Genomic DNA, 11,828 nt, shown 5'->3' with positions numbered 1-11,828 from the left:
TCCAACAGATACCCATCTCATTCATATACTCCGTCAATAATCACACGGGAGACACTTTTCATTATATTATTTCTATTGAAGTATGGTTGATTCTATTCACACTATCTTTAATAATAATAATTCCTAAAATTATTGAGCACTTTCTATAAACCAGGCTTTCTGAATGAGATCATGCTTAATCCTGGAAGACAAGTCGGAGCCAACCAGGGAAGAGTGGAGTGATGTAGGTAGGTTCTCAAGGGACCAACATCTGCAGAGCGGCGGGGTGCAGGGAGCCAAGTCAGCTGGAGTAGGGCACAGATAGCAAAGAATGAGGCTGAATAGATAAAGGCCAGATCACTGTCTGCCAAATGTAGAATACGTTGGAGAGAGTCATGACCACAGGCAGGGAAGAAGCGATGTTGCTGTACGAATACAAGAAATGATAGTGGCAAACACGATGCATCAGAGTGAATATTCATGGTATTGCTGTCATTCCAGTACAAAGATGTGGTGTAGATATACCCAGAGTAATATCTTCCCAGGATCCCTTGGAATTTTTTTGACGAGTTTACTTTGATCTACCCACATTTGCCATCCTCACTTTAACCATAACACTCAAAAGACTTAGCAAGTAGAACTCAGAGTAGCTGTGGAACTGTCTATTCTGAAACTAAATCCTTAAACTTGATGTTATCGGAAACTTTTGCCTAAAGAACTGACCTCGTTTCCATAAAGAAAAAAACTTACCTTTTTATGATTTTACAGACATTTCAAAAACACATTACTCGTTTTAATATAAAGTCATAATAAGATTTATTATATAGAACTAACTAGAGTTGGACTGGAACCCATCGTCTTATTGACTAAAAGCACCATTAGCAAAGTTTGATCTCCTACCTCTCACCAATGACAAAAAAGTAAATTTCAGATGGATTGTGGATCTAAATGTAAAAGACAACACAATAAAACATTGAGAAGATGGTATATAGAAGAATATCTTTATGATTTGGAGGAAAGAAAAGATTTCTGAAATCAGATATAAACTAGCAGTTAACACCGAGGGAGAAGATTGACAGACTAAAGTATATTAAAATGAGGAACTTCTAGTAATCAAAATACACTGTAAGAGAGTAAAAAGCAAGTCAAAGAATGGGGGAAGATATTGCCTACCCATGTAATGTACATAATGCTCCCCTCCAGAATATATAAACAATTGTTACAAAGCAAGAGAGAGAGAGAGACAGGCAGCCAATAGAAAAATAGGCAAACAGGCATCATACACACGCGTGCGCACACACACACACAAAATGACTAGTAAACATATAAAAAGATGTTTACCTTCGTTAATGTTCAGAGAAATGCAAATCGATGCCACAAAGAGATATCTCTACACATTCATCATATGACTAAAATTAAGAGGTTGACAATACCAAGTATTGAAAAATGTTGTGGATTAACTGTAACTCTTAAACTAGAACTGCTTCATAGGTATGTAATCTGTACAGTTGCATAGGGCCCTGCTTTCAGAAGGAACTTGCATTTGACTTAATGCTCAATTGTCGCCATTTTGCAATTCTTAATCATTTTGCCTTTGAACTTGTGTTTTATAAGTGAAAGCACAACGAAGCATGAGGAGAAGAGGTACACAATATATGAGTGTGTACGCTCTTTCTTGCCAACCACTTGCATTTAGCATTCAGGAAGACCCACAAGTGCAGAATTCTACTAGACCTGCAATACATGGGAATTAGACTAGATTGAAAACCAGTACAAGATGAAATTCCCTGGTGGGCAGTGGTTAGGACTCCGTGCTTTCACTGCTGAGGGCCTGGTTCAATCCCTGGTCGGGGAACTAAAATCCTACAAGAGTGGCCAAATAAAAAAAAAATAGTACAAGGTAATTTACATCTACAACTTAGTAAGGGGAAAGGAAGGTTGGGTGCAGACAGGCTCAAGAGGCCAAGCTTTCCTTATCAACTGGAACTTACTTTGAATACAGAAAGAATGGTGTGCTAAGAAACAGGAATGACTAAGGAATCCCATCGTTAACTCCTTAAATTTGCGTTACTTCCCAGCATTAGCCAATCACTTAAACTATAAACGAAGATATAGAAGGAAAGAGAGGTAGCACAACCATTGTTTCTTTTCCCTTCAGTCCATCCTTATTGGGAAGCTGAAGGTAGAGAGTGTTGGCAGATTGTGAACATATCAGGAAATGAAATAAAAACATTTGAGTTAATTTTGTGCAGCTTTTCCACAGTTGTAATAAGAATGAAATACATAAGATGTACAAGCTATGAAATACAAATTATGAAATTCTGCTGATTCCACATATGAGTTTGCATTTAAAACTGTCATTGTACAATGTAAAGATCAATGGTAAAATTTGTGCTAATAGCTTTAAGTGATTTTTTTTCTTTACTTAATATGGCAAATAGCAAGTTGAAAAATCATGGCAAGCTAAGAGACTGCAAAAGAAATGAAAAAGCTTTATGTTTGAGTACTTTTAATGAGACTTCTCCCTGCCTTTTAAATAAGGGGCCCCACATGTTTATTTTGCATTGGGCCCCACATATTATGTAGCCAGCTCTGCTAATGCGACTGTAAACGGAGAAACCCATTTGCAAAATTGTTTGCCAATATCTACCAAAGCTGAACATACACAACAAGGTCTATGACACAGCAAGTCCACTTCTACGTGGAGTATAGGCTCAACAGAAATGCATGCATGTATTTGTAAAAGATGTCCAAGAATACACATAGCAGTGTTATTCATAGTAGCCAAAAACTAGAAACAACCCAACTGTCCACTATTGGTAAAATGGATTTAAAAATTGTGGTATATTCATATAATTGCATGGTTCCTACAATGAAAATGAGCAAATTACTACTATATACATCATGAATGAACTTCACAATGTTAAGCAAAAGGAATCAAATACAAAGAATATACACTATGAGATTCTATGTGAAGTTAAAAAGTGAGCAAAATTAATCTATAGTCTCAGACATCAGGAAATTATCTTTGGGGAGGAAGAAGGGGTGAGAATTGGGAGAAGGCACTTAGAAGGACTTGTGGGATCCTGATAATGTTCTGTTTCCTGGCTGATTACATGTGTTTATATGTGATAATGCAGCAAGCTGTTTATACTGAGGGTTTATGTACTATTCTGCATCCTATACTAAAATTTTTAAATTGTGTTTTAAAAAGTGAAAAGAAAAAGTAATTTGCTCCCTCTCAGTTTAGATAAGAATGTTATCTTATGACAATAAAGCATTTACTTACAGATATGGAATCCAATAACTCAGTATTCTCTATTTCTTTTTTTTTTTTTAAGCTTATATGTTCAAGAACAAGTTCATTTGTTGTTATTGGTTTTTTGTTTTTTGGCCACACATCTTGTGGGATCTTAGTTCCCCAACCAGGGATTGAACCCCATCCTTCAGCAGTGAGAGCACGGAGCCTTAACCACTGTACCACCAGGGAATTCCCCACTCTATTTCTTTAAAGGTGCAATTTCTAAGAAAGTGCTTTGTAAATAAAGTCACTAAAGAAATTTCAGTGGTTTTGAAGATCTCTTTCTACTGTCTCTTCATCTTTTTCCCGTCCTTTTCATCTAATATTTTTGTTCTGCCAACTCCAGGCTAAAATCTCGTCTAGATTATTCCCAGACGATAATAATTCTATTCTTATTCCTAGGCTGACTTGAGAACTTTTTTTTTTTTTTGGCTTTTAGATAATCATCTGCACTCGACATTGAAGGAAGTGGAGACTTAAGCTACTACTATCTTTAATTTTTTTTTTATTTATAGAGTTTTATCTACGATGCAAGTTTAGGGGCCAGAACAGTAGAGGTTTACAAATCTCATGAATTACAGAGAAAGAATGTGGGCTTTTAGAGCTACATAAATTTGAGTCTGAATCCTTGCTCAATCAATCACTCATTTTCAAGCATCCAAACTTACATCTCCAGGCCTAGATTTTTTTCTACTGTAAACTAAGAATCAGAACACCTAAACTGTGGGTTTGCTGGACTATTAACATATGCAAAGTTGGAGACAACATATGTAGAGCACTTAGCTCTGTGATAGCAGGTGCTCTACTATCTCAGCCTCAATGAACCTAAGTAGGTGGGATTTGATAGCTATTGAGGAATGGGGAGAATGTTAGGAGGGCGGGAAGGCAGGCGTTGAGCATGGCCGGAGGGAGCAATGAACACAACCACCATGAAACAGGCTTCAGAGAAACCTGAACAGTAAGATTTATTATGTAACAGAGAGTCACTAAGGACGTAATGTGATAAAACCTCTGTTTAATGTAGATTAATTTGGAAATAAAATGGATTGGGAGAAAGCTGGGTTAGAGAGGTTACACAGTTTTGAGGTTGAGCCTCAGTTTCCTTGGAAGATGAAGATGGCATTGATACCTACTTCAAGGAGCCCTCATGTAAAAATACATGTGTGGTATGATAAAAAAAATGTATTTTGTTTTCGTTCCCAGTTCCTGGCACAGAGCTTCAAAAAACCTTAGAATTTCTGGAGTGATCAGAGTATCTTTTGTTATTCACAAGGAGCCCCTTTCCTCCATATCTGAATTTAAGCTAATTTATGGTGACTTATGATGGGCCTTGAGATAGTTACAAGGAAGGAGCTGGCCATACCCAAAAGACCAAGCATGTGATTAGAGGGTTGGAATTTTCAGCCACACCCTCCTAGATCTTGAATTCAATCAAGTGGTCGATAATTTAATCAATCATGCTTGTGTAACAAAACCCTAGATAAAAACTATGAAACTGTGAGCGTGGTGGTTGATGAAAGCATCCATGTCCTGGGAGGATGGTGCACCTGGAGGGGACAAGGAAGCTCAGGACCCTTCTAGACCTTGTGCTATTTACCTCTTCATCTTGCTATTCATTTGTGTCCTTTATAATAAAATGGTCATAAGTATAGTGTTCTCCTGAGTTCTGTGAGTCGTTCTAGTGAATTCTCAAATTGGGGGGTGGATTCTGGGAACCCTCAAATGTGTAGTCAAATAGGCAGAAATACAGGTAGATTTGGGATACCTGAGACTTGCAGCTGGCATCTGAAATGGGGTCAGTCACGTGGGACTGAGCCCTTAACTTAAAGGACCTGTATTAATTCTGGGTAGTTAGTGTCAGAAATGAAGGCCTTTGACCTTAAACTGTGGGGTCCGTGCCTACTCCAGTAGTGTGTGTTAGAATTAGATTGACCTGTAAGACACTCAGTCAGTATCAGCATAATGTAGTTGGAACACAATATGTAAAGTACTGACACAGTGCCCAGTACACAGGAAGTGCTTAATAAGTGATAGCTGTAATTATTATTGGCTAGAGGCAAAACCATCACTTTTTTCATTCATTAGACATTTGCTGAGTAGTTACCCTGTGCCAAGCAGTATGCAAGGTACCCAAAGGTGACTAGACTTCCCCACTACACGCCAACCCTCAACAAGCCCATGGGGAAATAACAACAGCAAAAAGTGACGATGGAAATAAGTGCTGAGCATTATAGAACCAAAAAACAAATGATTAACTTTGAGGAGATTATAAATGACCTCACAGAGTGTTTTAGTTTGCCAGGGCTGCTGTAACAAACTACCACAAACTGGGGTTTAAAATAATAGAAGTTTCTTTTGTCACAGTTCTGAGGCCACAAGTCTGAAATCAAGGTGTCAGCTGGGTTAATTCCTTCTAGAAGCTCTTAGACAGAATCTGTTCTGTGCCTCCCCAGCGGCTTCTGCTATTTACCAGCAATCCTTGGATTTCCTTGGCTTGTGGCTGCATCACTCCAATCTGCACCTTCATCGTCACTAGGCCTTCTACCTTCTGTGTCTCTATGCCTAAATCTCCCTCTTCTTATAAGGACACCAGTCATCGGATTAAGTCCCACCGTCATCCAGTATGACTTCATCTTAACTTGATCACATCTGCAAAGACTTTATTTCCAATTATGGTCGCATTTACAGGTACCAAGTTTTAGGATTTAAGCATATATTTTGGTATGACACAAGTCAACTCACAGCACAGAGGTGGTGACTTTTCAACTGGTCTTAGCGGATGAGTAAGGGTTCACCAGGCAGGAGATACTCAAAAAACACAACATGAAATAACTAGGAAAGACAAATTGGAAAAGACTCAGACACTTATGAGAGACAATATAGAAGGATAAGATTTGGTGACTCATCGAATACAGGCATCTAGCACAATGTCTGGCATAGCAGTTGCTCTGAAAATTCTTTTGAATATATCAATCAATCAGTCACTTAATCAAAATGACTAAGAGTTCCCTTGGCCCATGTCACCAGAAACAAGGAAGTTGATTTTTCAGGAAGTGATCAGTTTGAGGCACCTTGATTTGAGATGAAAGTGAAAAACTGAAATGAAATAAATAAATACTGGGGACAGGAATGAGAAGGGAGTCTGCAGAGTGGGTTAGGGCTGGACCACAACTATGAGTGTGGTCCACATAGAGATAATAGATGAAAATGAGATTACGTGAAATCTCCAAGAGCTGGAATAAAAAGATCCAAGAATTCAGCCTGTGGGTGCACAGTACAGGCCAGAGGAACAGTCAGTTAGGAAAACAGAAGAAACAATCGGGAATATAGGAAGAAAATTACAAGCATCATCATAGAGGAAAAAAAGGCAAAAATTCAAGAAAGATGGTGTGATGAGGGACTAATGCTATGAAATTGTCAGAATAAGCCCTGAGGTCATTTGATCTGAAAAATTACTAATATCTTTAGAACCAAATATGCTGGATATTTTCATATATAGACTTGTTATTGCTTTCATTATCAAGGCACCAGATTAAAATCCAAAATTTTCTTTTTCTTTCAAAAGTTCAGAACAATGAAATACATTCGGTACAAGAACAAGAGGAACTGTGACCACTATGAAAGGCTAGATAATGCAGAAAACGAATTGCCAAGTGTTATTAGGCTGTGTATGCTGAAACCTGATGTTGTGACATCATTTCTTGAACTTACGTGCAGAGGGTTTGTTATGAACTGAAGTCTGTGTCATCCTATCCCCACCCCAATTCACATGTTGAAGCCCTAACCCCCAGTATGGCTGAATTCAGCGAAGGGGCTTCTAAGGAAGCAATCAAGGTTAAATTAGGTCAAAGGGTATGCTGGAGAACGGAGGGGACGAAACGTATCCACTGAACTGAGAATGCATCTTGAGACTGAAAAATGAGGCAGACAGCTCTATACAATCAATGGATCCATTTATTTTAGGGCAACTTACAGGGTGTGATCAGTTGGGGAACAGTCTGGAAGCATTCAGAGCTGCACTCCACACAGCTGAGGGGCCACTGGGACAATTTTATAGGGTATGGAGGTAGGTGCTTGGAAACAGGACGTGCACTCCTAAATCAAGATTTATGAATGGGTAACTAGTCTCGTGGACACAGGGAATACGTCAGCAACAGTCTTCATCATTGGGGACTAACAGAGCATAGAGGCCACCTGGACCTAATGATCACTAAACAATATCTATTAGCTACAAAGTTCTTGATGACTGAAAAGAGATTCACTATACAGTACAGCCCTAGGTAGGGTCAGTGGAAGGACAGAGGAACTGAACAGGCCCAAGATGGCCCAGTTATGCTAAGGGCCACATACCGTGGAGCCCTGATCACATAGGATCAGTGTCTTTCTAAGAAGAGATACTAGAGTGTTGCTGCCCTCCCTCTCTCTCCCTCTCCCTCTCCTTCTCTCTGTGTATATGCAAGTGCCCAGGAAAGGCCACCTATAAGCCAGGAGGAGCACTCTTACCAGAAACTTAACCCTGCGGACACCTTGATCTTGAACTTGTAGCCTTCAAATCTGTGAGAAAACAAATTTCTGTTATTTAAAGCACGCAGTCTGTGGTACTGAATGCCAGCCCAAACAGACTTCATAAGGGATTTCTTGGGAGGACAGCAAAGAAAAGAGAACCAAACCCTCGAGTGAGAAAACAACAACAACAACAAAACCAAGATTTATGCTTATAACTTGACAAGGAAATTTTGGAACGCTTGAATGAGGTTTTCTTGGGGGTATTTTTCCAACAAATATTGCATCCAGAGTTCTTATACCCAGTAGCAGTTTTGCCATCTGTAAAGTGCAGAAGTTGTGTTAAGACCTCTAAGTCTTTTTCCAGCCTCAAATTGCAAACACTCTGAACAGATATTTGACTGAAGAAGAAAAAAATCTGCCATAATCTCAGATTTTTTTCTACGTTTGGGGTTCTTCTAGGGATAAATAAATGTTTCAAAAATAGAACTTTAGCTAATATTGAAATTATCATGAAAATCCCTTGGCTGAAAACTATTCAATTATAAAAATCAGACTTTTAGAAATCAGTGGTGACTAGGCAAAAGTTATTCTAGAAATACATTCTGGGATGAAAAATACTATGAAAATGATTTAAAAAGGAAATAATCAAATGGGATGAACCATAAAACTGCTGGAAGAAATTATTTTCTATAGTTAAGGGTTTTCTAATCATAGAGATAATACACATTAACTTTAGTAAGTTTGGAAAACACAAAGTAAGAAAATAAAATCCCCCAAATCCTTTCTATCAACCCTAAAAGGATAATTGTTAAAATTTTAGTATTTAACATGTTGTGAAATAATAGATTTTTAGAAAAATGTTTTGATACCTTAAATGGGAAAAGGCTGAGTTACAAGACAATGCAACCCTAATGTTCTTTAAATATACAAAGAGAGAGAGAGAGAGAGGGAGAGAGAAAGCTGGGGGAATAATTATTGCATGTTATTTCCATGAGGTCATTTTGATGAAAGCCCAAAAAGCCATTGAACTTTTTTAAATTACCAAGAAATGCACACTGCAAATGTTCTCACCTCATTACTGATCTTTACCCTATTCCTGAACCCAGGGGCACCTATGACCCTGTAGGATAAGGCTCAGGGATGAAGCTCAAAGATGGAATAGGTTAGTGATCTTTGTTTTAAAATTATTTCTGAAACCGGAAAATCCCTACAACCCTCTAGCCTGGATGTCCTTTGAACATTCATCCTTAGGGATACTGGGTAGATAGCTGCCACCAAGATAGTTGTCTCATACGTATTAAGAGCTGTTATCTGCCTCACCTGCAGTCTCTCTCACCTGTTTTTAGATTTCTGAGGCTTTGGTGCCTGCGCTTAGCTGGAGCTTCGCCACTGATAATACCGTGTATCTGTGCCATTGTCACTTTGGTCTTCAGGGTTTCCTCAGCATTTCCGTTTGTTAATCTTTGCAGTTCATTACTCTCTTACCTCCAGCTGGGGTGGAAACACTTTCTTCTTCTAGTGTCCAAAGCTTGAGGGGGAGGGTGGAGTTGGAGAGCATTCCATGGCAAAGGGCTAGGTCATAGTGTGAAGCAGTTTTGAGGTTTCACCACAGCCTTCTCTCCACTAGAAAGCATGTATGCTGGCAGTAGGTCTGAGTCTGCATGGATTCTAACGCACTCCCATGCATGTCTAGAACTTTGCGTTGCTTCCACCTACACTGTCAGAATCATTCTCCACTAACACGCACTTTCTCTCAGGGGCCCAGCTGTCTCTTTCTGCAATCCAGTTTCCATGCCCACCTCACAATCCACAGTTACAGCTGTATACATACGCTTGAACTCCAGTTTTGCATAGAGGTCAGTTTCCTTCCCATAGGTTTCATAGGCCCTCAGCAACATCAGGGAGTATTACCAAATATCTGTTCATGAATCCGTTAGGATGCATTTGGCTGCCAATGACAAGATCCCTGGTTTAAAAACTGATTTAATAAGGGAATTTATGTCATATAATTCTAAGTCCACAAGGAGGACATTCTCCAGGCACAGAACAAATGAGCAGGTTAATGACATTATCAAGCATCTGGTTCTTTCTCTCACTAGACCATCCCTAGGACTTATTTCATTCTAATATCAATCTCTGTGTGGTTCCAAAATGGTTCCAGAGATGGTCAGAGCTGCCACCTGTTTTTATTCAGGTTGAGGAAAAGAGAGAGAAATCTGAATGAGATTTGGTTCCTCCAACCATAAATCATCGCCAGTTCCAGTCACACGCCAGCCTGAATCTGAGTACATGGACCACAGCAATTTAAAATATGGAGGTCGGGGTAGACCTTAGCCACATGGGAAGAGCATACCAGGCAAGAGAATAGCAACCCACAAAGGCTCTAATGTGGGATTCTGCCTGCTGGGTTCAAGGACCGGCCAGGAGTCAGTGTGGCTGTGCAGGATGAACAAGGAAACAGGTTCAGAAGGCAACAGAGTGGAGGGGGAGGGGGAGGAGGAGGGGGAGAGAGGATTCAGTGCATATGAAGAATGTGACTTTTCTTCTGCCTGAAATTAGAAGCCATTGTTGGCTGCTGAACAGAGGAGAGGCATAATCAGATTTGATTTAAAGGGATCAATCTGGCTGCAGTGCTGAGCAAAGCCTGTAGGAACGGATAGTGAAAGCTACTTGTAGTTAGGAGGCAACTACAGTAATCTGGACAAGACATGGTGATGGCTCAAACCAGGGTGGCATTTGTGGAGGTGGAGAAAAGTGTTGGAGTCTAAACATATTCTCAATAGAGTCAACAGGATTTGCTGGTGGATTGAACATGGGCTGTGAAGAAACAGAGGAGCCAAGGATGACTCTCTAGTTTTTGGTTCAAGACACCGTAAGGATAGAGTAACCTAGAGGAGGAAGAATGTCGAAGGACAGGAGGCATGATCAAAGGTTCAATTTTGGACATGAGTTCTGAAGTTCAAGAGAGGGGTCTGGGCTAAACATGTACATTTGGCAGTCCTCGGTAGATAGTGGTATTTAAGGCCTCAAAACTGGCTGAGATTACCAAGGGAAGGGGTGTCAATAGAGAGAACTATGGACTGAGCCCTGCGGCACTCTGACATTAAGAGTTAAGGGAGAAGTAGAGGAACAGCAAGGGAAGCTGAAGAGTGACCAGTGAAGTAAGCGAAAATGTAAGAGAATGTGGAAGACAAATGAAGAAAGTGTCCAAGAAGGAGGGAGTGATCAACTGTGTCAAAAGCTACTAGTAGCTCAAGTAAGATGGGAACTGAAATTTCACCACAAGGTTTAGTCAAAAATTATCCACACTCAGGTTATATTAAGACTTCTGTAGGCTGCACTGTCTTATAAGCGCTTTCCGTTCAAGACTACTGTCTCCCCAGTCACTGCTGTGCACGTGTGAACGTGTTACATCAGTTCATCTGTAACTGCGGTGCGAGCAAAAATGGATGCCCCACATGTAATTCCCACAAAAGAAGAGTAGCACGCAGTGATTAGTTTTTTGTGGTCTGAGGGTGTACACATCTGCACGCTTCTGCCCACACTGTCGACACTCTGCAAAAATTTCATTTTGAGGTGTTAGTCTTGATCTTGCTCCATTGGACTTTCTCCTGACTGGTTCCCTAAAAGCAGCCCTACGAGGACGAAGATTACTTCTGATGAAGGAGTGAAGACAGTGGTGCATTCATGGCTCGCAGCTCAGCCTAAAACATTTTTTAATGAGGGAACATGAAAGCTTGTTGACAGATGGATAAAATGTATTGAAAAGCAAGGAGATTATGTAAAAAAAAAAGATGTGTTTGTCTTTTCTAAAAGTTAAAATAAATTTTATAGCCAGAGTGTAGATAATTTTTGACTCATTCTTGTATTATCTTTACAAATGATGTGGACATTAGGTGACCCTGAAGAGGGCAGTTTAAATGGAGTAAGCTGGGACAGATGGCTCTAGTTACAGTGGGTTTAAGAGAAGATAAAAGGAGAAAGATTAGAGACAAAATAGTCAACTCTTTACTACAAAAAGGAGCAAAGACAGAACGGTGGC

Source organism: Hippopotamus amphibius, chromosome 7, assembly GCF_030028045.1.
Source record: "Hippopotamus amphibius kiboko isolate mHipAmp2 chromosome 7, mHipAmp2.hap2, whole genome shotgun sequence".
NCBI lineage: Eukaryota > Metazoa > Chordata > Mammalia > Artiodactyla > Hippopotamidae > Hippopotamus > Hippopotamus amphibius.
The sequence above is the reverse complement of the archived record's forward strand: the minus strand, read 5'-3'. Positions refer to the sequence as shown.